The sequence below is a fragment of the Equus caballus genome, chromosome 26 (genome assembly GCF_041296265.1).
Source record: "Equus caballus isolate H_3958 breed thoroughbred chromosome 26, TB-T2T, whole genome shotgun sequence".
Lineage (NCBI taxonomy): Eukaryota > Metazoa > Chordata > Mammalia > Perissodactyla > Equidae > Equus > Equus caballus.
This window is the reverse complement of record NC_091709.1, coordinates 44,568,562-44,595,108: the sequence shown is the minus strand read 5'-3', so window position 1 is coordinate 44,595,108 and position 26,547 is coordinate 44,568,562. Positions and strand designations below refer to the sequence as shown.

Sequence of the window (26,547 nt, the reverse complement as noted above, 5' to 3'; positions counted from 1 at the left end):
CCTAGATATTTACCCAAGATAAATGAAAACATACGTCCACAAAATGCATTCTTGAATGTTCATTGCAGCTGTATTCATAATAGCCAAAACCCAGAAACAATCCAAGGGTCCATTCACGGGAGCGTGGATAAGTAAATTGTAGTGCATTCTTAAAATGGAATACTACTCAGTGATGAAAAGTAATGAGCCATTGAGGAATCACAGGCAACATGGATGTGTCACACAAGCATCCTGCTGATGGAAGAGCCAGATAGTCCACACTATATGATTCCATTCATATAAAGTTCTAGGACGGGCTAAACAAACCTATGGAGAAAAAAATCAGAGCGTGGTTGCTTCTGAAGGGCCAGCATGGGCTCTGCTTGGGAAGAAGCCTGAGGGAATTTTCTCTGGAGTTTCGCTGGCTTTCTGTACCTCGATGGAGGTTTGATCACCCATCAAAACTCAGTGAACGTATGCTCAACATCTGTGCATTTCAGCGCATGTAAATTTTACCCCCAAACACAAAAGAACTGTGAACAGCTCTCAAACAACTCTGCCAGAAACTGTCGCACCCTAATGACACGCCCCGTGGGTCTTGAGCGTGAAATGCGTGGAGGTCAGTAAGTGGCTTTGAGATGCCTCGGAAACCGGGTACACGGTGGACAGACGTGGTGGACAGATGGGTGGACATGTGAGACAGCGAGCACAGTGAATGTCACTTGTAGGATCGATTGCGATTGGTTTCAGCTTTTCTGTGTTTGAAAATTTTCTTAATAAAACGTTGAGGATAAACACGTTGGCTCCTGGGAGCCGTCGCTCCCTGGACCCATGACAAGGAGCCCTTCGCCCGGGCGGTTCTGTAGCCTACGAAAGGCTCCGCTTTCCTCTGAGATGTGACTGTATCAGGGTTCCTGGACAACGTGATTGCTGCTTTTACATGTGTGACTTCACGTGTTCCGGAAACAATTGTATGAGTGGAGAGGCAAAGCCGTTATTGTACTCGTTTCCTGATGGGAAAGGATAATCAAACTCAGATCGTCTGATTCCAGCCCCCAGCCTGCCTCAACAGGGAATCGGGTGCTTTTCACAGAAAAATGGACTCAAGGAGATGTCCTCTTGGGAGGTGCCAGCTGTCACTCAACAAAGGGACCAGAGCGGGATGACCCGGAAGATCAGGGTTGATGTGGTGGTCGCCCTGTGCAGAAGGCTGTGTGGACGCTCACCCCAGCTGCCCCAGAGCTCCTGCTAGGAACTGATTCCTGGTCCACACAGCACCCGGGCTGCCCTCCATAACCAGTCGGACCGTGGTGACCTCTGAGCTGGTGACCTCTGAGGTGATAACCTCCGGAGTAGCAACCTCTAAGGTGGTAATCTCTGGGCTGATGGCCTCTGAGCTGGTGACCTCTGGGCTGGTGACCTCTGAGGTGATGACCTCTCAGGTACTGACCTCTGAACTGGTGATCTCTGAATTACTGGCCTCTGAAACAGCCTGGCGCTGCCCCTTACCAACCGGGTCACTGCAGACAAACTTCCTCCACACTGAGAGCTTTATCTTCCTCTCCTGCCAGCGAGGAGAGGTGTTGTAGAAATGTTTGCTTGTATCGCCGCTACGAAAGCACATTTAGGAAGGCGAGGCCGCCTCCAACATCTGTGTCAAAAGTCAAATGCGTGACCCGAGCAGCTTTGGTTAACTTGAAAGTACCTCTCAGTCACCCGTAAGGCATCCTGGACATTTTGCCACTAGGCAAAACATGTAACAAACCTTAAAAAGATTTTTAGATAAAAGTCAGGCTAAAAACATGTCCTCGTTTTGCCTGTGGGCCTTAGCAAGTCTCACCTGCTGCAGGCTGGGGCGTGGGAGGTCTCGGCCTGAGGCTGGTCAGGAGGGTCTGGTCTGAACCTTGCCCTGGTTTGGGCCCTAAAGAGTGTGGCCAAGAACAATCGCATCCTCATCTCTGATGCCTGTTATCTGCACCACTCAGGCCCTCAGAGATAAGGCCACCCTCAAAGGGGCTTTGAGGTTGGGGGTGACCAACATCGCTCTGGACAAAGACTTATTTATTCGCTTTGGGACAGCAGGCCAATCCAGCTGAAACCTGGCAACGCCCGGCTTGAAGTGAGCTGGGAAGTTGTCATTCCTTCAGGGCCGGGGCAAAATTTGTAATTAAATTCACAGTTGAAGAGCATGGGTGGAAACGCTAAAACTCAGAAACGTTAAAACCGTCTTTTAACACAAGAGCAGGGTGTCGCACCAGAGTCAAGAGTGGACAACCAGGGGCCGCCATCTGAATAACGGACTCAGGACAGGCCGGGGTCAGGACGGTGGTGCATCATAGGCTCTGTACCCCTGGAAACGGCCCTTGTACCCACCGCTCCCCAGAGGGCAGCCCGGGAGATTTGCCCAGGTCGATTGTTTTAGGATTTTGTTTGCTGATGGAAAGGATTTGTGGATTCCAAGTCTTTAAATGACAGCAATGTTTATGCCATTGCTTCTAATTTTGTACCTTCCTTTACTAAAGACAGTGAAAATCATCCTTTCCCTCTATCATTATGATCATGACAACTAAACGCAACGTGTGATACTGGGGGGGATCCTGGACCAGGAAAAAAGTAATGGTAAAGGGCATTATATATTTTATAAACTACAAAAAAGTCTAGCTCATTTGTGGGGTTTTACTTTTACTCATCATCGGTGGCTACACCTTCCCCAAAAAAGTGTTCCTTTGTTTCCCAAAGGAAGTAATCTCTGGGCAAGCAATTATCTGAAAGTTTGCCAGACCGTCCAGACCTTTCAATGGCATAGACGGGGCAAAGAGAGCCTCCCCATTTGTCCTGGGGAAGGACCTCATGAGGACGATGACAATGGACCAACCAGCAGCGCTGATCCACCCGGAGGAGGTGGCAACACGGCCGTCCCACTCATGTCATCCTGTTCTCGGGAAAACCTACCAATAGTCCTATCTGCTCAAAAGTATTGAGGGTGGGAGTGGCAACCGAACAGTATCAGACATTCACGCTAGATGGTAGCCAGATCTACATGCTTTTAACTGAAAAAAAAGGCATTATATCTGAGTGTGGACAGTGGATCAGAGACTAGGATGGAGTAATGTTAAGTCTGCTGATTTTGATAAATGTACTCTGGTGATGTAAGAGAATGTCCGACATATATGTGAAAATGTAGATACATAGACAGAGAATATTATATACATAAAAAGATGTATACATAGAAAGAGATTATATATATATATATATGTATATATATGAAAAGGTGTGTATGTATAGACAGACTGCATTGGCCCATTCAGGCTGCTGTGACAGAACACCAAGAACTGGCCTATAAACAACAGAAATTCGGTTGGGAGCCCAGTAGAATTCAACCCCCAAAGCCGTGGTGGGTTCCCCCAGATTCCACGGCTGATAGCCCCCTGCATCAAGCCCCCAAGACTTCTCCTCCAGAGACCCGTTCTCTGAGCCCCATCTTCCACACTCCTTCTCCCCAGCAGTGTCCTACAATTACCCCGCTCGGGACCGAAGTCCAGCATGACGAAAGTCAATGGTGAGGCTCCCCTCTAAACACAGACACCCACTCGCCTCCCAACTGGTCTGACCCACCTTCACGCGCTGAACAGGACTGCTTATTTCACAGTCCTGCCCTATTCCCACTCCATTCTTCACCAGCCTCATCCCAGGCCGCAGAGGACAGCGGTGACCCTTCAAATTGAGACTCCTTGGGTCTCCAAGGAAGCAGGGTTGTCTCGGCCTGGTTCTCAGGACCCGGCCTTGAGTCTGTCCAGGACCACGCAGCTCCCCTAAGCCGCCCTTCACTCTTCTTTTTCAGGCTGGACACTGCTGTCCTCCCCCCTCCATGCACAGAGCTCCTCAGTCTGTCTTCTGAGTCCAGTTTCTCTCCATGGCTTTCTTGTCGCCCGGATCTCACCACCCCTTATCCACACCTTCCTGGCTGATGAGTGAGTCAGTCTTTCCTCTGCTTCTTGCAAATAGGAGCTCACGGTCCATCCATGTTCATACCACTACATGGGTGAGGGATGTTATGTCTATGTGCTGACCTATCATGATTGTGGACAAGTGTTTCCCAGCTCCCAATGTGGGTGCAGCACAGTGCTATGAAGGAGACAGTTCTAGAAGTCTCCCGGAGTCAAAGGGAGCTTAGGGCCTGGCTACACAAAATCTGGTCCCCGGACCAGCAGCCACAGTATCACGGGAAGTTTGTTATTTACACTGACCCCTGGACTGGCCCCAGACCTAGTGAATCAGACTCTGTGGTCTTACAAGACTTCTGGGTCATGTGTGCACGTGAACGTTTGAGAAGCAATGTGTTTAGGGCATGCTTGCTATGGAAAAAGGGGAAAGAAAGAAAAAGGTGACAAAAGTTTTAACCAAGGACATCAGCCCGGCAGCAATGAGGTCAGCCGCGGGTCTGAATGCAGAGCTGCCCTCCGCCTCTGCCGTCTGTCGCTGACGTCTGACAAGCAGCGAACAGAAGAGGTCAGTCGGATCAATCTGACCTTGCCATTGTTACCGTGGAAGAAAGGAAAGAATTCGATCGCTTCCCTGAACTCCGCAGGACACAGCGGCCGCCCTCTCCCTGTGCATTTGTACAGCTCTGTTCTGACCCTTACCCACTCACGGCCCAGCGCCTTGGATGCTAAAAAGTACCATCTCAGGATCAATAAGCATAACGGTGCAGCCGGGGTGGCGGATCTGCCACTAAGTGTCCACTGCGTGGCTACAATGCTGCCCTTGGCAGCAGCCAGCCAGCGACCTTGCACCTGGCTCTCGTCTGGGCTTCACGGTAATGACTTAACCCTGGAGTGAGGACTTTCTGTCTCTCAGACGGGGCACATTGCTCAGAAAATAAAGAATGGTGGTAATGACTTCAAGATCTTAAAATAAATTCCATTCAACCACAATAAATTTCCTAAGATCTAACAGGGTATCTTGACATTGCTTACTTACCTTCTAAATTCTAAGATGCACAGTAGGTATCTTTCCTATGGATGAGAAATGGTGTGAATTTCTCCCCCAACGTAGAAAGTATCTTGCTGCACGGTCACGCTGGATTTAACACGATGAGCTCATCCCGTTCCCCGACGGCCATGGAAACCAGTGGCTCCCCAACTGTTTGGACTAGAGATGCTGAAACCCAGTTTTGGTTTCCCAGAATTCTTCCTCATCCAACACAGCCTCTGGTAAACCAAATATTTTTTTTCGCCGCGACAGGTTTTGAATAAATACTGCCATTAAAGCTTCCAACTGCTTTAAATAAACACGGAATAGTCAATTGCCAATTTCTAAATCCTGCCGTATTGTTTTAAAAACAAATTTTAAAGGCTATGACCCGCCCTCACCCCGGTCCATCCCGGAATCTGCCTGTCATTTTCCTTTGGACTTTGGGACACAGAGAGGGGACGAGTCATCGATGAGGATCTTTGTCTGAAAATGATGCTGAATTAAGGAAGCAGATGTTTCTTCTGGAGCCATCCAACCTGTCCCTGGCAGGGAGATGCAGTGGATGCTGAGCAGAGGTCAGCCTCAGTTCTAGAAGGATGAACAGGGAGCTCACAAGATAACACTTGCAGACTTGCTGGGAAGCCGGCCTTCCTGCGGTTTAGGCAAAGTTGGACCCAGAGACTGCAGTCATGTGCAGATAAAAGGGGCCCCACACCTGCTAAAGTCACCTGACCCATCTGGTGACCGCGATGATGGAACCACCACCTCACCTCTGAAGGCTTTGAGAATCTGGGGCAGGAATGGGGAATGTTACCTAAATAACAGCAAGTTCTGCACAGAAAGCAAACGTCTCCAACCAACCCAATCTTTTTAGCTCACTTATCCATTAGCATCCCTACATTCCTGTGCAGAGGGCTCCTTCGGATCCTTCTGGAAACTGGTGCCATTGTACTTGCTCATTCATAACCCTGTGGCAGGTAACTCTCCCCCACCCGCTGCCAAACCAGCTTATGCTGCCCTGTGTCTCCGTGTCATGCCTCCCTCTCAGTGTGTTCTGGGAGGACAAACAGGGGCCATCCCAGCCTCGGTCAGGTGTGGCTAGCAATGTAGAGCCACTGGGGAGAGACTGCACTCACACACGAATTGGTGTCACACCCGGGCCGCACCCTTTCCACGAGTCCCAACCATGGAGAAGAGCTGCCTGCATTTGAAGGCCGTTTTCAGCGCTAACAAAGCTGATTTTGAATTCTCAGGCCTTCCATCTCCTGAGGCCCGTGCTCCTGCAAGGCCCCGGAGGATCATTCTGCACCTTGACAGAACCAGCTCTCGCTGGCAGACTCCAGGGACCACGGGCAGTCAATTGTTCTGAAATAGACGGCAGGGACAGGGGCTTTCCCCTGAGGGGTGGGGGGCCTGGGGGTCAGGCGAGGGAGATGGTAGTAAAAGCAGGAACTCCTGGGATCCACGGATTTTGAAAGTCTTAAGGTGGGAAAATTCATAGTAATGCCACGCACATGCACACACACACATACACACACGCACATACACACATGCACATATACATATATACATACACACATACATGCACACATATATATAAACGTACATATAGAAACATGTACACACACTTACATACGTATGAATACAGGTATACACATAGGCACATATACACATCCATGTACGTGCATACACACACATATGGGGATGCATTTACGCATACATGTACATATACACTCATGCATTTATGCACACACATATACATACACACACACATCATTTAGGGATAGCCTCCCTCACCAGAGGCAAAAGGGACTCAAGGTCATTGATGTGTGTCCAGGTGGCTGGTCCCGGGTCCCAGACGACTGACAGGTCAAGGGAGAGACTTCTTCCCGGCATTTCCTTCACTCCACCCACACCCCATCCCACCGCCCCACCCAGCCAGCCCCGTCGGAGGCCTCTTCACGCACAAACCCTGAAACCGGCAGGATCAAGACCCAGAGGGCCAGGGCAGCATGGAGACGGCCCAAGGTGGACAGGAGAGGGGTCTGCGTGGCTCAGCCCCCACCCTCCCGTGGTCACCCGGCTGAGGGAGGCAGAGACATGAGTAGGGATGAGGCCGGGACAATGGCTCACAGGGCAAATGAACACAGTGGTTGAGCCAGAGAAAGGCTGGGTTCGGACGTGTATACTTAAATTTCAGGCCTCGTAACCAAGAAGGGCCCCTTAAAGTTAGAGAGAGGAAATCAAAAAAATAGCACTTTTTTATGCAACGGATTATCAACTTGTGAAATCAATTCTTTCTTCTCCTTCCCACCAAGAATGGCCCAGGCTGAAAATATAAACAAGCACATCTTAGCCTGCTTGGGCTGCTGTAACAAAATACCAGAGATGGGGCAGCTTATAAACAACGGACATTTGCTCCTCACAGTTCTGGAGGCTGGAATTCCAAAATCAAGGCGCCAGCAGATTCGGCGTCTGGTGAAGGCCCTGGTTCATAGACGGCGTCTTCTCACCGTGTCCTCACGTGGTGGAAGGGCCCAGGGAGCTCTGTGGGGTCTCTTTTACGAGGGCACTGATCCCATTCACGAAGGCTCTGCTCTGGTGACCTCATCAGCCCCCAAAGGTCCTGCCCCCTAGTGCCTTCACATCAGGCATTAGGATTTCAATATGTCAATTCTGGGGAGACACAGACATTCAGACCATAGCAGGTGGGCAGAATCCGTGTGCTGACAGAGTCTGGGGGTCCAGTTCTTTGCGATCTCCTCCATTGCCAGGGACTGCCAGCTCTTGAAGAAGCCTATTCTGAGGATCGAAGCCACAGCACAGGGGGTGCCCATGGTGAGCTAAGGCTGGAATGAGATGCCCAGAAGACCCCAAGCGGAGGCAGACTGGGTGGGGAAGAGAATGAAACAGGATACAAAAGGTGGGCCGGATGTCAAGTTACAAGGGGCTCGTACTTTTGAGCCTTGAACAAAATGGCAGTGGGATCCCAAGGCCACACGAGGTCCTTGTCAGCCATTGGACAAATGACGCCCTTGGTTCTTAGGAAACAGACAGAACCGGGGCCGGCCTGCATGCCTACCTTCCCGTGCATCCACAACGGCCCTGAGAAGAGGCACTGTCATGAAACCCAGCCAGAGGCAGGCCTTGACGCTGGAAGGCCCGATGGGTCCCAGCTTCATCATTTACCACCTAGTTGGCTGCACCTAACTTCCCTGGGTCTCCACTTCCTCTTGGGCAAAATGAGCGTAAAGAAAAATACCCAGCCCCTACGTCCTTGCCAGGACCAAACGAAACCACAGATGCAAGAAGACAAGGTCATTGTTAATGTTGTTGGAAATACTAATGAAGGTATGAAAGTAGTTACCATGGTGACAACCCATAGCTGGGAGGTTAGAACACCACATGTGCCTCCATCATCATGGTCGGGGGGTGTCCTGTGGCTCACACATTTCCCTAAGAGACTACGCAGCCCATGGTTTCCAGCACAGGGCAGTTTTGACCCTGCTCTTCCGGGTCCTTAGATCACAGCAAGTCAGGAGCTCCTGAGGGAGGGCTCTGTCTTGGAAGGGGTAGGGGTTGAAGACAATCGTTCCCTAACAAAAGGGCAAACAGGTGCTCTGAAATGTCGTACCGCTTTGAAGAATCTGTAGCCCCCTGACCCCACCACCACCCATGCAGCCCACCCGGGACTCCTCATGGGATGAGCTCCTGCCTCGTGCTCAGGCATCACAGGTGAGCACGGAGGGGCCAGCAGGGACCCACCTGCCACCCACCAAGCCGGCCAGGCAAGCTGGCACCAATCAATAAATGCACCAGGCAAAGCACATAATGAATTAAGGCACGTCCGGCTCCTTATTGTTAATTCTGCCTCGGCTGCAATTACATCACAACCTGGAGCGTTGGAAGGAAGGTGGACTGCGAACAGAATCTCTGCCCGTCCTTGGCTCCGAGTCACATTGCAGCAAAGTATCTACCATCTTGATTCACCACTGCTGTCGATTAAAAAGACTGAGGCTCATCACGTCTGGATTCCCAGCGGCAGGCTCGAGAGTAGGATGCTCACACATCTACTTTGAGACATGGCAGCTCCCAGTGTGTTTTTATCCGTTTTGGATCTCACCCCGCACGAGAGGTCAGCTGGACGTAAAGGAGGGGAAAGTCTTGTTGACGGCGGGAAGATCAGAGCCGACTTCTGGAGCAGGCACGGCCATCCCGACGGTGCCTGCACTGCACGGTGATTGAAGACCCATTAGGAAGGTCACCTCGCCCCAGATGCATCCCCACTGGGTTGATCCCCTCCTCCCCCCTCACACTTAATCAGAGTCAGATGGCAAGAGGCAGTTACGCATCAATTTTGCAGGGCAAATTAATTTAGAAACAGGTTTTTAAATGTCAGAAAAACCTAGCCCCAGATGTTTTATCATCCTAAGATCACGATGAATAAATTGGACGCTTTATGACGGGATGAAATGTATCACAGAGCATTACTCCTAGGGTAATATGTTCTCAATCTGAAATCATGTGCCATTATTAACTTTTTAATTAAATGGATATAATGCACCCTTACCAATTTTCCAAGGAAACAGACATAATTGACCATAGGATACAAGGAGAACTTTCATTAATGCCTGAGTTTCGCTCCCTCATAGTTCCCTAAGACAAGGATTTGCATGCAAACACTGGTTTGCGGGGTGGTCCCAAGAAGCACGGGGAGGAGGGAGGAAAGAGACTTTAACAAGGGTCAGTCCCTCTGGGGCTCTGCTGCGGGACCAGGCAGAACACACCACAGAATGGCCCCAACAAGGCAAGAGGGAGCTGAGGCATTTCTGCAACTCCTGTCCCCGTCGGTTAGCAGCCACTCCCAGGACCTCACATCACCGTTCTTCAGCCCGTCCCATGAGCAGGACAGGCTCACGCCCGAGGCCAGAGAACATCCTTGTCCTTGGGAGACAGACGCAGGCAGAAACCCCTTTGGTGTGCGCCATGGTTCCCACCGAGCAGCCAGGGATTTCTGGGGGAGGGGACGCCAGGAACATGGCTGGGGTGCTGACAGCCTCCAACGGGAGGAACAATATTCGGGTCCGTGCTCTGCAAACTGTAGAGCTTTCATGTGTGCATAGGTTTAAAGGACTCTGTTGCTGCACAACAGCCCCACCAGGGTCTCCAGAAATGCTTGCCTTCTCTCTGTGGCATTCCCTCCCCTCCCACCCTCATCCTACCTCCGGGGCCCGTGCCTGGGACAGGGGTGCGTGTGTCCAAAGTGGAACCACGGTTCCCTCCTCCCCACAACTTGCCTCTGCTCTGCACCACTCCCCTCCTTAGAGGACCCCACAATCCACCGGTTGTTCATGCCGGAGACAGTGGGGGGCAGTCACCATGACCCTCCAGGTGGCCTCATCCCTCATTTTCCATGAGCCTCCATCCAGTCCAGGGAAATTCCGCCTCCTGAATCCTCTCCTGAATGGGCCTTTGCTCTCCCTGACATTGCTCTGGCCCCAGCTACCACCTGCCCTCCACTCTGGATATGACGGCCACTTGCCAGTGTCCACTGCCTTCATGGTCCATGCTGCGCACAGCTGCCCCATGCACCCAACGCTCTGTCCTCTGGCCTGGCGTCCAGATGCTCCGTAAGTAGTTCCCAAGTGAATAAATGAATGAGTGAACAAATGCTGTTCCTTTCAAATATATTTGGAATCCACTGCATTACACACACACAAAGACACAAACACACACACACACACACACACACACTCCCCTTCACTGCCACTCAACTTTCAACTCTTAGCCTAAATATCACTTACTCCCAGATGCTTTCTCTGGCTCTGAGGCCGGATGAGGTCCAGTTGTAACAACCTGGACTTTCTCATCACACCCCTATCACAACGGAATCAAGGATCTGCATAATATCATATTTGGTAGTCGTCTTTCTCCACGAGACTGGAAACTCCCTAAAGGTCAGAACGACCAAGACTCCCCGCCCCTGGTCCCAAGCAGGCAGTCAACAAAATGTCTGATGAATGGCACAAGAATGAGTCAAACTGGATGTGAGGCAGTGGATGCTTCTAATCCTCTGAGCCGAGAGGGCTTCATCCTGCACTCACCAGACTGGGGTGTCCAATGACCAGAGCAGCTGTGAAGTGGGAACAAGAACTCAGACATGTCGGCTTTGAAGCAAGAAGGGGCAGGAGTCTGCTGGGACGGCTGGAGGGAGCCTTAAGGCAGCTTGTCTCCTGCTCCATCACCCACAGGCCAGGGAGAGGCTTTGCCAGGACATGAGCTTAGGATGCAGAGGGCAGAGCTGAGCCTCAGCTAAGGCAGCAGTCAGCCTCCTTAGCCAGCTGATGTGCAAATTCCAGGCACACGAGAGCATGCAGAGGGAGCGACCCTCTCCAAGGCCAGAGCCACAGGTAACACAGCCACCTGAAATCAACGGAGGACGCCCGGGGCTGCCTAGAAAACCCGGAAGGCCAGGCAGGCCTCCAGGGGCTGGAGCCATGACATCCTAGAAAGGTGTGGGGGAACCAGAGTCTCAGGACGGGCCTGGGAGTGTCACCCTCAGGACGGGTAATGACCAGCCTGAGCAACCCCCCCAGAAGAGGTGGTGAGGCCACCCAATCCAGGCTGTACTGCGGTCAATCCAGGTGGTCTGGCCCAAGCTCCGACCCGGCCAGGGTTGGGCAAGACTGACCGCTCTGCAGGCATGGGGAAACTCCTTGAACTGGCTTTAACAGAAGTCAGAGAAGAAGCCGTGGAAAACAGACCTGGGCCTGTGCATACTTTGGAAGGCCAGTGTCTGCTGGAACAAGTAACTTTTAGGATTTCTTGCAACTCCCTTTTTCCTTCAGTCTTGCCTGTTTCCCTGCCTTGGCCAATAGTAAAACTGATGAATCTGTTTCCTGCCACTGCTGTAGCAATTACCACAAACTCAGTGTTTTAAAACAACACAAATTTGTTACCTTAAAGTTCTGGTGGTCAGAAGTTTAAAATCAAGGTGTTGGTGGGACTGCATTCCTCCCAGAAGCTCTAGGAGAGACTTCCCTTCCTTGCGTTTTCCCACCTCCAGAGACTGCCTGCATTCTTCGGCTCGTGGCCACTTCCTCCATCTTCAAGGCCAGCAGCATCTTCTCTCTGATCTCTGCTTTCATCACCACATCTCCTTCTCCGACCCTTCTGCCTTCCTCTTTCTTAAGGGCCCTTGCGACCACATTTAGGGCGCCCTTGGATGATGCAAGATAATCTTTTCCTCTGGAGAGCCTTAACTTAATCACACCTGCAAAGTCCCTTTTGCCATGTAAGGGAACATATGCATGGATTCTGGGGATGAGGATGTGAGCCTCTGTTGGGGCACCATTATTCTATCCACTGCAGCCCTTAAGAACAAAAAGTCATGTGTGTCCTTGTTCTCAAGAGAGCAGAGTAGAGAAAGCAGTGGGAAGCTTGCGTCCAGCTCTGATACTGGGGGCCTGAGAGGAGGAATGACAGGTGGACCCAAGGGGAGGCAAGTGATCACAGAGCAGAGCCTCAAAGAGGAGGAAGCCCCAGACCAGAGGGAAGGAAGAGGACAGCCGGTGGGGAACCGTGCAGAACTGAGAATCAGCTCCACGGTTTAGCCAGCAAGTAGCCTGGGTTTTCCAGCGTGGATAGAGGTAGGATTTTGGAGACAAATTCTAGAAGGTCACCGCAACCTCTCAGGCCATCATGTCTCCAAATATCACTGTGAAAGGACTAATATCCCATGTGAAGAGGACTCTAGAATCCTAACAGCATTTAGAGCGATCATGCCTGTTTCCATTCTCTGAGATCCAGAATATGTGGCAGAATGAGATTCACGCCAAGAATGGCAGTGATTGACAAAGCTTAACGTCAGTTCAAGACGAAACTTGCTGGCGTGCAGATTCTCATTCCTAACGAACCTTGACGCTGAACTGCCGCATCTGTTTATATTCCCATCACTCATTTATTCAGTTGTGCAACACTCAAGTACCTGGCAGCGACTCTGTTCACAGACCTTTGATCTGCTCCCAGTGACGCGGGGCCTCTTTTTCCACCATTTCTACCAGGAAGGGCCATTGCAATAGGGCACCATGGCCGACTCTCTCAAGACTGAGCAACAGCACAAAAATTTAACTGGTAGGGCCGACGTGTTCTAAAATAGAACAGACGTGGAGAGGGAGGGCCGTGGTGGCAGGTCCAGGAGGCAGGTGGGCTCCAAAGTCAGCTTTGGTGGCACCTGGACAGTCCACCTGAGCAGGCCCACTTCTATTTCTTTTTTGTTGTTGTTTCAGATTTATTGGAATATAACACACATGCCATACAATTCACCCATTTAAAATGTAAAGTCCCATCATTTTCAGTGTATTCACAGAGTTGGGCAACCATCACCACAATCATTTTTAAATCAATCATCTCCACCATGCCCCTAAAAAACCCTGTACCCTTTAGCTATCACCTCCCCAATCCTCCTGGCCTCCCCCCACCCCCTCCAGCCCTGGCAGCCACTAATCTGCTTTCTCTCTCGGTGGATTTTCCTATTCTGGACATTTCACATAAATGGGATCATCCAGTACGTGGCCTTCTGTGTCTGGCTCCTTTCACTGAGCAGAACATCCATGGTGTTGCAGGTCCCGGTGCTTCATCCCTTTGAATGGCGGACAGTATTCCACTGCACAGACGGAGCATGTCGTGTTTTCCCTTTTGTCTGTTGACAGACATGTGGGTTGTTTCTAACTCTTGGAAAGAGGACTGCAGCCCCAATTTCTCGAGTCCTGCTTTCTCTCGGATGGGCCATAAGTGCCTTCTTCCCTGTCTCCCTAGGCAGGAGCTGCAGCAAGCACCCGAGTTCCCACAAAGCACCCCGAATCTTTCATCTCTTGGAAATTACGGGCAGCACTGACTGGCTTCGTCTATGTTCTGAGAACACGTTGGGCCTCGAGAGCAGGGAGGCTGGGCCCAGTTCCTGCTACCGAGAGCCTGTGTGTCAAATCCTGGGTAAGGGTTTCAGCAGATCCACTCTTCCTAGGGGGTCAAACTGTGAACCTTGTCTTGCCGGCCCTGAGGACCCTGGAGGGAGTCCATCCAGCCCACCGCACGGCTAACCACCAGCCTGGGGCTGCAGGGGGTTCAGGGGGAGGACAGGGGCCACTGCAGGCCTCCACGGCGCCGTGACTCTTAACTTGTGCCACGAAGGTGAGGCTCTCACTGCATCGCGCCATGGCATCTGGCCATTCAGCAATGCCAACATCTATAAACTCAAGAACCAGTTTTCATAACCCCTGATTCAAACATCATGATTTACGTTGCTGGGCATCATGCCCACACCCAAACACTGTCATTATAAAATTCTTGGATACAAATCTTTCCCTGCAGAGTTATGTGAAATTCTCACTCGTGATTTCTTGGACCAAATCCCGCCGAAATCCATGTATTCCTTCTTCTGTTCTCTCGCTGGGAGATGGGTGGGCATCTCACCTAAAACTGTGCCATGCTCGGCCCACCAGGAATGAAACACGGGCAGGCGAAAGGGAAGAAGCAACTCACTATGTGCAAATGACACACACGTGCACACACGTGCACACAGACATGCCCACACACGCATGGCATTGACTGTCTGTCTGGCCTCCGAAGGTCCCCTGGGGTTACGAAGAAAGGAAGGGACAGCGAGCAGTGGGTCCTGAGGACCGTTCAGTGAACTGCCCCAAACAGGTCACGGCCCATGCAGGGTATTTTAGTGCCCCCGACAGAACCCTGTGGGGGAGCACCAAAGTCAGATCAGGCAGAGGTTTGGAACTGGGGGAAGAAAGTTCCAGGGACTAGAAACACCCTGGGAAAAAGCAGGGTAATTAAAACGAACCAGCAACTTCACCTGGACAAGAACCAGACTGGGGGTAAGGCCTCAAAGAAAGCAGAAAACCCAAGTTCAGGAGATGGGAAAGGTCAGGTGGGGGGGGGGTGCGGGAGCAGAGAAAGGAGAGAGCCGAGGACAAGGGCTATTCCATCTCCAGGATTGAGCTGGGAAGGTGGGGAATTTATGGGGCAAGGCGACAAGGGCCTGAATAAAGTGACCTGGAGAGAGAAAATATTGAGCATCCTTTGAAGAAAATAAAAGTGCTTCAGGAAGCCGGAGTCTATGAAAAGATTAGAAGGTGAAGGGGGGGGGGGGGTCACTCTCCCCAGCAGCAGAGCAGGCTCATCCTTGAAGCAGCCTCTGCACAGCATCTGCACGTCCCCCTAGCTCTTCTCACATTCCGTCTTCGCAGTAAGCCTGCAAGGGGCTCCTGTCCTCCGGGGCACAGGTGAGGACCCCACTCAGAACAAGCCCTTGCCCGAGCTTGCTCATCAGCGAAGACCCCAGATGGGCCCAGGTGTCCTGGCTGCAGACCCCGGCCACAGGCTGGGCTCTTCGAAAGGCGGGCTTTGCGAGCTGCCAGCCGGGAGCTGCTCCGATGCCCACCCGCCCATGGCTGTGCCAGGAGAGACCCCCAGTGGGGAGGTCGCTGGGAGCTGCGCCCCACGGTGAAGCTCGGCCCGGGGTGCGGCCTGGGCATCGGGCTTATGGAAAGCTCCGCGGGCCATTCTAACCACTGCCGAGACAGGCTGAGAGCTGCTGCGGGAGGGACCGCTGCCCTCGCCACAGGGCAGGGGCGTCCTGGGCTCCATCCTCGTTCTGGAGGCTGCTCAGCAGGCCGCTGATGAGCTGTGCACACATTCAAAAAAAACTTTTAAACTCTGCAAACCGGTGCTATCTGGTCACTCACGGGACTCTGTGTTTTAAAAGGAGCTTCAAACCGAGGGCCCAGGTGGTGAGTCTGAAGCCGTGTCGGTGCGCACACAGGAGCGAGGAAGAGGCTGGGGAAGGGGGGTTCCACCCCGCCCCCCCGCCCTCCTGGAGACGAAGGCAGCTCAGGGTGGGCCACTACCCCAAAGGCAGAGCACCTGTCTTTCAGGTTACGCCAGTCCTGGGAACATCCGCGCCAAGAGCTTCTCGCCTGGATCAGCACTGGGCAAGCTGCGGAGTCAGATTTGTCCCGGGTGGGATGGGAGGGGAGATGGAGCCAGGCCCCCAGCGCTGAGCCTCAGCCAAGACATGGACACCCAGACGGAAGCCTGCGGCGGAAGACTACCTTCCAGGACCAGGCCTCTTAAATCCCCGCCCCTGGGGCGTGGCCAGACCAGAGCAGCCCCGGGGACTTCCGCCTCCGGGTCCTGGCAGCACGTGTAAGCGTTCCAGCCTCTCAGAGAGGGAAGGAGAGCGTCCTGGAGGATGCCACGCCCAGCTGCGCATGCGCAGGTTGCTACTTTGAAACAGGTCGTCGGGTTCAACCGCAGACACCTTCAGTGGATCAGCAACACTCAGCGAGAGCCCGCTGGGCTCATGGCTCCTGCGTGGCTGACCCTCCGGGATGCCCTCGGGGTCTCTTCCACGCCCCCACCCCACCCCGGGCTGACCCGCAGGCCATGCTGAGGCCGTGGATCCCGGACCCCTGCCCAGGTCTAGTCTCACCCGGGTCTCACCCCTTCCTTCACCCCACATATTTTTCCGATTTGCAAAGCTCCAACCGACTTCCAGAGCCACTCGTTTTACAGAGCAAACACGTGGAAATGCTAACGTGGATTAAGATCGAGCCAAAGCCGGGAAAAGAAAACACAGAAGAAGGGAATTAAGCTGCTCACCACGTTCCCGACAGGGCTCTCCTCACCACTTCCAAGGTCCGCGGCCGCCTGGGTTCCAGGAGGGCCCTCTCTGGGTGATTAGCCGGGCACCGAGCTCCAGAGCCGCTGACAGAGGAGCTCACTCAGGGCTTTTGTTTCCATCCTGGACAGGAAGGAAGTCAAGTCGTAAACGTGGGAACAAGGAGGATGCCCTGTTTATCTGAGTTCACCAGTCCCATTTAGCTCTATGGTTGTCAGACCCCACAGGGCTAGCAGAAAAGAAGGTGGTATTTTTATTCACCAAATGTATGCTCATGAACTTTTTTAAAACCTCTTTGTACAAATGTGTCTTCATTTGATGTTGATCCATGGAAAATATTAGGATCAGGTTCAGCTGACTATAGCAAAGATCTGACTACAGTGGCTTAAACACAGAAAGGTTTAATGCTCACACAGAGAAGCTGTCTGAAAGCAAGCATTCCAGGGCACACATGGCAGCTTCATGAAGTCATCAGACCCCCATGCTTCTATTTTTCTGTTCTGTCACATGTGGCTTCTCTTCTCAGAGTCAACTCATGGAACAAGATGGCTGCTGAACCTCCAGCCGTGGCATCCACATTCCAGGCCATGGAAAGAAAGAAGCAGAAGGATGTGAGAGAAGTGTCTCCTCCCTTTGAAGGAGACTTCCCAGAATCCCCACAACACATCCCCATGGACATCTCTCCGGCAGAACATCACATGAGGGCCACGAGGGCCAAGAGACGGGAAAAGGCAGTCCTTTAGCTGGGCATATGTCCACCCTGAATAAAATTGGAGTTCTGTTCCTCAGAAGAAAGGGAGGGTGGATGTTGGGGGTGGGGAAGGTGCCAGCAATCTCTCCCGGGTACTTGTGGTCCGGTGGAAGGAGTGTTTGCAGACGAGCATCATGGCAGTTCTCTTCCTTTGTGTCCACAGTTCACGTGGGAAGAGAGTTGGGCCGCAGTTGCCGATGAGAATTGGTTTCCTAGGTGTAGGAGGGGTTGATAAGAGCAAGGCATGTGGTGGGGCACTGCGAGGTGGCCCTTGTCTTTTTTTGGCAGTGATGCAGTTTCTGTATCCACAGCCCCAACTGTTGGCCGATCATAGTGCCCACGTGTTCATCAGCACTCTCTTTGTGCCTGTCCCCCTGGGCCTGGAGCTGGCAGCATCTGTAGGGCTTTAAATTGAAGTCATGCTGCTTCCGACTGCCTTACCCCCATCATAGTCAGCTCAGGTCCCGCAACAAAGTACCACACACTGCGCAGCTTGAAGAGCAGACATTTATCTCCTCACAGTTCTGGAGGCTGGGAGCCCCGGATCCAGGTGGGGACAGGGCTGGTTCCTCTGAGGTCTCCCTCCTTGGCCTGTAGATGGTCGTTTTCTCCCGCGTCCTCACACGACCATCCCTCCGTGTGTCTGTGTCCTGATCTCCTCTTCTCATAAGGACACAGTCAGATTGGAGTGGGGCCCACCCTAATGATGTCATTTTAACTTACTCGCCTCTATAAAGAATTCTTCTACAAATAACCACACAGTCCGGGATGCTGGGGGTTAGGACCTCAACGTGTGAATTTGGGCGGAGGACATAATTCAGCCTGCAGCATCCCCCAAAACCTCGCTACTGTCACCATCTCTAAGATGATGCTAATAATTTAATGGGACTACGCTTCAATATTTTTGCAAACATTTCCTCTGCTCATCTCTGTTTCAGTAGAACAGAGGTCCACTGACATCCGTTTCAAAGGCTTGGTCCTGGAAGTTGGCATAAGCAGAGCTTCACTGCCTCGGAAGGTGATTGGGTTCCGCTACGGGGCTTTTGGTGTTCCTAGAAAAACAAAGGGATTCCTTTTAGGGAATCTGTCATTTTCTAGATGAGTGCAGGAGCTCCCACTTTGGACCATTGATCCTGATGTACATTTACTGCTCATCTTGAGTTTCAGCTTCCTCGTAAAGACTTTCACATCAGCCACAGCCCGCGGTCTACAGCAATTTGCATCATGTCCGCTTTCTTACGCAAAGCCAGCCCAGGAGGCGGACCCCCAAGTTTGCAGGAATAGGGACCCAGCTCACCTGTGCAGGCCCTGGAGCCCTGAAATCAAAGTTTGCAATGTGGAATCACGCTACCTTTCTCTGCATTGCAAATATTCAGAAGGAAATGGATGGAAGCCATATCGTAGGTCAGGAAGAATGTTCTACACTCCATGACTTTAGGGCCAGGTGGCTCCGGGACCAGTGTCTGCAAAGACATCCAGAGCTGGGGAAGGAAAAGGCAGCTGCAGGACAAGGTCGGCCCACTCCCGGAGCCCTGGCACCTTGGCGTCCTACATCCAAGTTCACCTTCCCAGGAGGAGGTCACTGACTGTTTCATCAGGACAGAAGGGGACGTTCCCTGGAAGATGGGAGACAGGCAGGGGGCTCTCTCCAACCTTTCCTACCCTAGCAGCTAGGAGCCCTGGAGTCAAAGGTCTGTGTTCTGATTCTGGCGCTGCCCCCAGGCTGTGTGCCCTGGGATCCCCATCTGCACCATGAGCAAACTGAGCTAGAAGACCTCCACGTCCTTTCCATCTCCCAAGTCCTGTGAATTTCTCTTGGGAACCAAGAGGAACTGACGGGCTGACCAGCCTCGTGGGGTGCCACTGTGCCCTTCTGATCCAGGAGTCCTGACCGGCTGTGTTCCATCCAGGGCCCCATCCCCGCCCTGCCCAGAGGGAAGGCCCAGACGCAGCTCTAGTCTCCACTTAGCCAGACACAGCTCGTCTCCCATTGTCCTCAGCCATCTGCAAACTGTTTTTTGTTAAATATGAGTTATAATGGGAATATTAGAAGACAGCTTCCTCCTTTCCTCTTCTTAGAATATATATAAATTTATATGTGCTTTTTAAAAAATCTTCCTCTCTCTCAGTTTGGAAGAGATTAAGAAATACGTGTGTCTTGCGCTTTCTGGTTGATTACAGAACAGCTTGACCCGATAAATGGAAATTTTAAGGCGCTTACAGGGCCTGGAAAGAAACGCCAAAGCCAATTTGAGCACAGAACAAAAATACCATCTGGGTTTCGGTGACAATGAGTAACACCACTGGCTCTTCTGAGCTCAGACAATTATTCTATAAAAAAACATTTTTTAAGGCTGCATGGTTAAAATGGCAAAAGATGTTTAAGGATGAATAAAGAGACAGAAATAATCCCACAGTCGTGCATTCACACAGCCTGGTGCACGGAGGGGGGTGTTCATCATGTCTGGAAACAGAGGTTGAGCATCGAGAATGTCATCGAGGACATCGTCAACCTGTAAAGGTCATCCTCCGTGTGATCAGAGTTTATGGCCGCCCCACGTACCCAGGAACTGAAGAAGCGATGGCGGAGGATGGAGATGGAGGAAGTCCATGAGCCAGTACCCTGGGCACTTCCTCAGAATACTTGAGCTCTTACTCAAACCGTCATGCATCAATGGGGGTGCCAGAGTCTTTTGTGCCCCACATCTTAGTCTTCCCAGGAGAGTCCTTCCTGTCCTCAAACCACGTGGACTAGAATTCACTGCCACCATACAGCGTCTCAGCCTGCCTGTCAGTCAGCATCCACCTCTGCCAGTTCTGGGACCTCTGCCTCCCCCAGTCCCTACCCAGGCCAGCCCTGGAAGAACAGAGGTTTCTCTCTTCAAAGCTAGAAGCCATGGCCTATGGCTGTGGGCTGAAGGAAAGAGCAGGAGACAGGCGTGTTGAAGAAGGAAGGCACAGGCCTTCTGGTTCTCTGTGGCGTGTGAGCAAGACGGGAGACGCGCACGTCCCTGCTCGTGGGGTTACCATGACAGCTGACGTGGATGGAGCCTTCAGATGTACCCAGCACAGCCCCGAGCGCTTTCTCATGTGCTGTTTCGTTTAAAAATAATCACCCACCGGTTAGACTCCTTCCCACGCATAGAACCACGAAACCCGTGCACTTCACATACTGGCTGGACACAGTCCTGGTTTCTCTGTTTCCCAGACCTGCCCAACACACACGCACACACGCACACACACACATTTTTCTGCCCTAATTCCTTTCCTCCCATTCTTGAACCAAATTGAATGAGGCTGTCACCTCCATCGCTCCCCCAAAACAAATCTCAAGATCACTAATGATGCCCCTGTTGCTTTACACAGTGCTCTATTCTCAGTCGGCCTCTTTCTTGGCTCTGCAGCACTGGACACCATGACTCACTCCTACCTTCTAGAATGCTTTGGTTTATCGACCACTCCTGGCCGATATGATGCCTTTGTGTGAACTAGGAAAAGCTGCTGCTCTGGGCACGTGCAGCTCCATGAGCATCCAGCCCACAAGCAGAGCTAGAGCAGCCCCCTTCAGTCAGAACCTTTATGCAGTGCACACACTGCACAACAGTACAGGGCAGTTCTGCAGGGCTACAGGCTGAGGATGGGCCATCTGATAGGGAAGAGTCCAGAGGCACAGAACAGGGAACTCTGGCAGACTCCAGAAAAGGTAGGTGCTCCCTGTTCTGAGGGCTCCGTGTTGAACAGTGACTCCCAACAGAGGCAGTTTCCTAACTTTATATTTCAAGGTATATAAATATCATCGCATTGGTCAAAGTTTTGACTCTTCACTTCAAAAATATTCACCAAAACTAGTGACTGATTTCACCATTCACATTTCTGCTTATAGAAATAGTCCAAAGAAAACAAGTCTTCACAAGCAATGCTTGCCAAAAATATTGTTTCCTAATACCCTTGTTTACAGAAAAATAAAGTGTCTGTACTAAACTTCCAGCAAATTGTTGGAGGGCTGATCCTCGCAGAAAGGACGCCAGCAGTCACAGCAACTTCATTACCTCTTAGTTTTAAAGAGATCATGTCGGTCACACCTCAAACTTAAAACCCAGAAACAAAGATTCAGGCGGGATTGCTCTGAATTTCTCCCTCCTTTCGGCTTTCAGGGGAGCGCGGAGAGATTCCAGAAGACTCCAGGACTGTGGCCACCTGAGCGTTCAGACCTTCTGGAGGAGACCTTGTTTTGCTCTCCTTTTTGATTTTCTCTTTAAGTCTGGTTTATGGAGGCAAAATTCATCCGTTTTAGGTGTACAGCTCCGTTAGGGTTGACAACGCAGCCAGCCATATTGTCACCATCAGCACCCAGAGAACATACCCGTCACGCCAAAGAGGTCCCTCATGTCCCTTTGCTGTCAATCCCCTCCTGCAGCCTCAGGACCCCTGATTTATGGCCTATAGTTTTGCCTTTACCAGATGTCTGTAAGTAGAGTTATACAGCGTGTCGCTTTTAGCGTCTGACTTCTTTAACTTGGCATGTTGCTCCTGAGCTCCTCCACGTTCTTGTGTCAGGAATTGTTTACTGCACAGTAGTATTCCCTTGTGTGGACGTGGCACTTTCATCCAAGCACCAGGTGATGGCCATTTGAGTTGTTCCCAGTTTGGGTGATAAAGCTGCCAGATGTTTTCTTTTCTCTTAGGTAAATACCTAGGGGTGACCTTGCGGGGTCATGGAGGAAAGGTATGTGTGAGAAACCGCCCAGTTGTCTCCCAAAGTGTTTGCACCATTTTCCATTCCCACCAGCGATGGGTGAGAATTCCAGTTGCTCCGAATCCTTGCTGACATTTGATGTTGTCAATATTTTTTTGTATGTGTGTGAGGAAGACTGGCCCTGAGCCAGCATCAGTGCCCATCTTCCTCTATTTTGTATGTGGAATTCCACCACAGCGTGGCTTGATGAGCGATGTATAGGTCCATGCCTGGGATCAGAACCTGTGAACCCTGGGCTGCCAAAGCAGCGCACGGGAACTTAACCACTATGCCACGGGGCTGGCCCCTGTTGTATTTTTAATTTTAGCCATTCTCCTAAGTGTGTAGTGACATCTCATTATCATTTTAATTTTCATTTCCCCAGTGGCTAATGATGTGGAGCATCTTTTGGTGCTTATTTGGGGCCTGTATCTCTTCTTTGGTGAAGTGTCTGCTCAGCCCATTTTCAGAAATGGAGGTGCTGCTCTTTCTTATCCCAGCTGCTGATGAGTCGGGGGATGGGGCATACGTGGGCAGCATCTCAACATGTGGGTTCTAACCCTTTTCCTTCATGTCACCTCTGATGATGCCCTGGGGGAGCCCTGAGCTTCTGTAGGACACACGTGCCTCCCCGCCCCCCGAGAAGCCTTCTTTGGGTAAAAGACCCCAGTGCTGTGGGCGCGTGGATCCGTTGTCAGGTATGTGAAGTCCTCTCATCAATGCTGTTGCAGGATCCAGTAATTCTCCAGTCCTGAATCCACACGCTTTCCCGAGTTGGTGAGGTGACCGTGCAGCGGGCACATTTAGAAATTCCCGGACCCAAAGTCTCCCTGGTGCTGGGCCCTCAGCAGGAGCTGGGTTTTGGCTGGTCCTAACCAAGTTCTTATGGTGGTGACGGCAGGTGGGCCCTTGAGGCAAAGCCACCCTTAGGGGCTGGACGAGAAGGGCAGGGCTGGGCCCAGACGGGCAGCAGCAGACCTTGGGCAGCGTGTGCAGGGTCCCAGCATGAAAGCCACCTTCCCCATCCCCAGTCCACACTGGCTATGGCGGCTACCCTCTGCCAGGGTCGCTCTCTTCTCTGTGCACAGTCTGTGCAGCCTCCTAGCTTCAGCCTGGTGCAACTCCCAGCCTCCTCCCACACCCTGTGAAGCCTGGCTCCTGATGCCCACGCCCCACGCTCTGGGTCAGTGCTTCTCAGCAGGGGGCCACTTTGCGGCCGCCACTGCCAGGGGACATTGGGCAATGTCTGGAAATGTTTTTGGTTGTCACAACTGGGGGGGGGGGGTGTTGCTACTGACATCTAGTGGGTCCAGAGCCAGGGGTGGTGTTCAACATCCCACAGTGCACACGACAGCCCCCTGACACACATACCCAGGGGTGATCCAGCCCCCAGGGCCGACTGCACCAAGCGTTTTCTGATTCGGGTCTGCCAGGCGTCCGGCTCAGTGACAGACATGCCCAGTGCACCAGGATGTCATTAACCCTTGTGGCACTTTAGGCCATTGCTGTGCTTATGAACCGCGATGCTATCATTAATCCCATTTTATTTTTATCCTCATCAGGGAAAAAAAATAATAAGGAAAAACGCAAAGATAAATGAAGAAGGCATGCCCTTGGTGACAACACAGGTTTACAGCAGCCGCAGCAAAGGCTGGGAGCCCCTTGCACGGTGCATGGTTGCCACATCTTAAAGTCTGAGAAACCCACGTATCATCGTCTTTAATGGTAATGTTTATTTATTCACATTCTCAAATTGTTCATTTTTATTTGGAGGCTTACAAAAACTTAACTGGTTTTTAAAAAGGAAAGTAAATTGAAAACTAGACCAGCCATACGTGATGGTTAATTTTATGTGTCAACTTGGCTAGGCTACGGTGCCCAGATATTCGGCCAAACGTTATTGTAGATGTTTCTCTGAAGGCATTTTTTAGCTGAGATTAATGATTAATCAGGGAATCTGAGTAAAGCAGATGGCCCTCCATAACGTAGGTGGGTCTCATCCAGTCACTTGAAGGTCTTAAGGAAAACAGATTGACTTCCCCCGAGGAAGAAGGAATTCTGCCAAAAGACAGACTTTGGGCTCAAACTGCAGCTCTTCCCTGGGTTCCCAGCCTGCCAGCCCACCCTGCAGATTTTGGGTTCAGCAGCCCCCGTAAGGTAATTCCTTAAAATCAATCTCTCTCGCCACATATATACACACACACACATATCCTGTTGGTTCTATTTCTCTGGACATTTTCTTATAAAATGGCACTCATTTGAGATTTTTGAATGAGTGACACTTTATTATTCACAAGACATTTGCTATTTTTCCATTCACAAAGATTCTGAATTCCGTGGATACCTGGGTCGCCTGTGGGCATGAGGGGCTTGTGTAAGTACCATCGGTGAGCATGTCCAAGGAAGAATGTTGAGGACGGCTGTCCCATCCACGCAAAGTGGGGATCGATCACCATGGAGGTTTCGCCAGGTCCAGGCACAAGCAAAACACAGACAGAAGCTCGAATCCTGTGGGTCTCCCTTGTGGGTATGGGGAGAAGGGTGCAGGAAGCCACCTGATTTGAAGCAGAAAATGGGAGGTTTAGGAGGAGAAAGAAACTCAGCAGGCGTTCAAGCCAGAGCTGAAGCTGGACCAGAGAGAGATGGAAAGTGTGGGGGCGGCTCAGGGAAACGGCATCCCATAGTGGACCAGCGATGCCAAGGGGATGATGGCAGAGTGAGGACCAGGTCCTTACATCCCACTTCCTCTCTCATGGACCCTAGAAGGCAATAAATATTTGTTGAATGAACAAATGAATGGGTGAATGCCATAAAGTCAAAACATAGGAGGTTTCTGTACATATACACATGGCTTTAATTCTTCACCCTCTGGAAACGTTAATGAGACCTCACGCAGTCGCGGCCGACACTCGGCACTTATTTTAACACGTGCTTCAGTTGTTACCCAACGCTTATTTGTGAAATACATTTTTTAAAAATCTGTTATTTCAAGGGCCTGAAAGGAAAATAACCCCCTATGATTTTTAGAAGTTTTCGTGGGAAATATTGTTGTGGGTTGGACTACGTTCCCTAAAAAGATATGTCTAAGTCCTAACCCTCAACGCCCGTGAATGTGACCTTATTTGGAAACAGGGTCTTTGCAGATGTCATCAAGTTACGAGAAGGCCATGTGACGACGGGGCAGAGACTGGACAGATGCAGCCACAAGCCAAGGGTTGCCAGAACCCACAGAAGCTGGAAGAGGCAGGAAGGACCCTCCCCTGGAGCCTTCAGAGGGAACACGGCCCTGCTGACACCTTGATTTTGGACGTCTGGCCCCCAGAATGGTGAGCGAACAAAGTCCTATCGTTTAAGCTGCCCGGTCTGTGATGCTATAGAAATAAATGCAGGTAAAATAGCATAGAAAAAGTCTACGCCCTAAGAGCAGGGACTAGTGCTGAACAGGAATCTTAAATTCTGAAACACGACACCTTTCACACACAACTAGTGCTTGTAGGGTGCTGCTACCTGTGGGCCTCGGAGCGGACCTGGAGAGACAGGGCTGAGCCAGGCCTTGTGTGCCTTGCCACAGTCAGAGAGACGATAGGACAGTCCCAACTCCCGCTGTCGAAATTCCACCCCCACTTTCGGTTCTATTCCAAGCCTGCTTGTTCCTGATTTTCTATTCCCCCACCTTCCCCACCTCCTCTGAGCCCCGAGAGCCAAGGGCTCGAGGCTGCTCTGCTGGCATCAGCCTCCCAGAGTCCTCCTGGGGTTACTCACATTGGACCGTGATCTTAGGCCCACTGTGGGAGTCCCACGCAGTGCTGGACCCCAAGCATGTGTCAGTGTACAAGAAGCCAGCTTGGGGATGGCAGGCTGGGGGACACAGGGACCAGGTGCCTGGCCACAACACCCCACCTGCCCCGCCCCCAGCCAGACTGGTGGTGCCTATTGTGACACAGCCTTTCCTCCAACTTCCTGCAGGGCGGCTGCACCTCGATGCCAGCGTGGGGGCTTCACTCTGCGCTGTCCTTGGACCCCCCCCTTCCCCAGAGGCTGATGACCATGGAGGGTCTTCTCCACCCCTAGATGAGCCAGCTCCCAATCCCAGAGCTCCAGGACCTGACTCCTGCTGGCTTATCCGCCGCCCCACCAAGGCCCTAGATGCCACCCGCCCAGGCCCCTCTCTGCTGCCCCCCTTTTGCAGGCTTCGACTTTGGCTCTCTTGTCCTCTGACCATGTCTTGCCTCAAACCCAAGGCCTTCCCCACACCCAGGTGCATCCACTGATGGCGACGGGTGAATGCCTAAGTCCACCACACGTCCCCGATCTCCCAGGACACTCACAACTTCACGTAGTCTCCTCCATTTTCACAAGTCACATGTCCCAAGAATTGCTGGTTTCAGCATTCAAAGCGCCCCTCCTGGACTTCTG

General features: G+C 51.7%; 1 long non-coding RNA gene across 1 annotated transcript; it reads right to left on the bottom strand.

The window, feature by feature from the left end:
* Positions 1–24,395: 24,395 nt before the first annotated feature.
* Positions 24,396–26,053, bottom strand: LOC111770828 (uncharacterized). The gene is made up of 2 exons (XR_002804262.2): positions 25,894–26,053; positions 24,396–24,686 (listed from the first exon to the last, which is right to left on the bottom strand). It is a non-coding gene; the product is annotated as an uncharacterized lncRNA (long non-coding RNA).
* Positions 26,054–26,547: the final 494 nt, after the last annotated feature.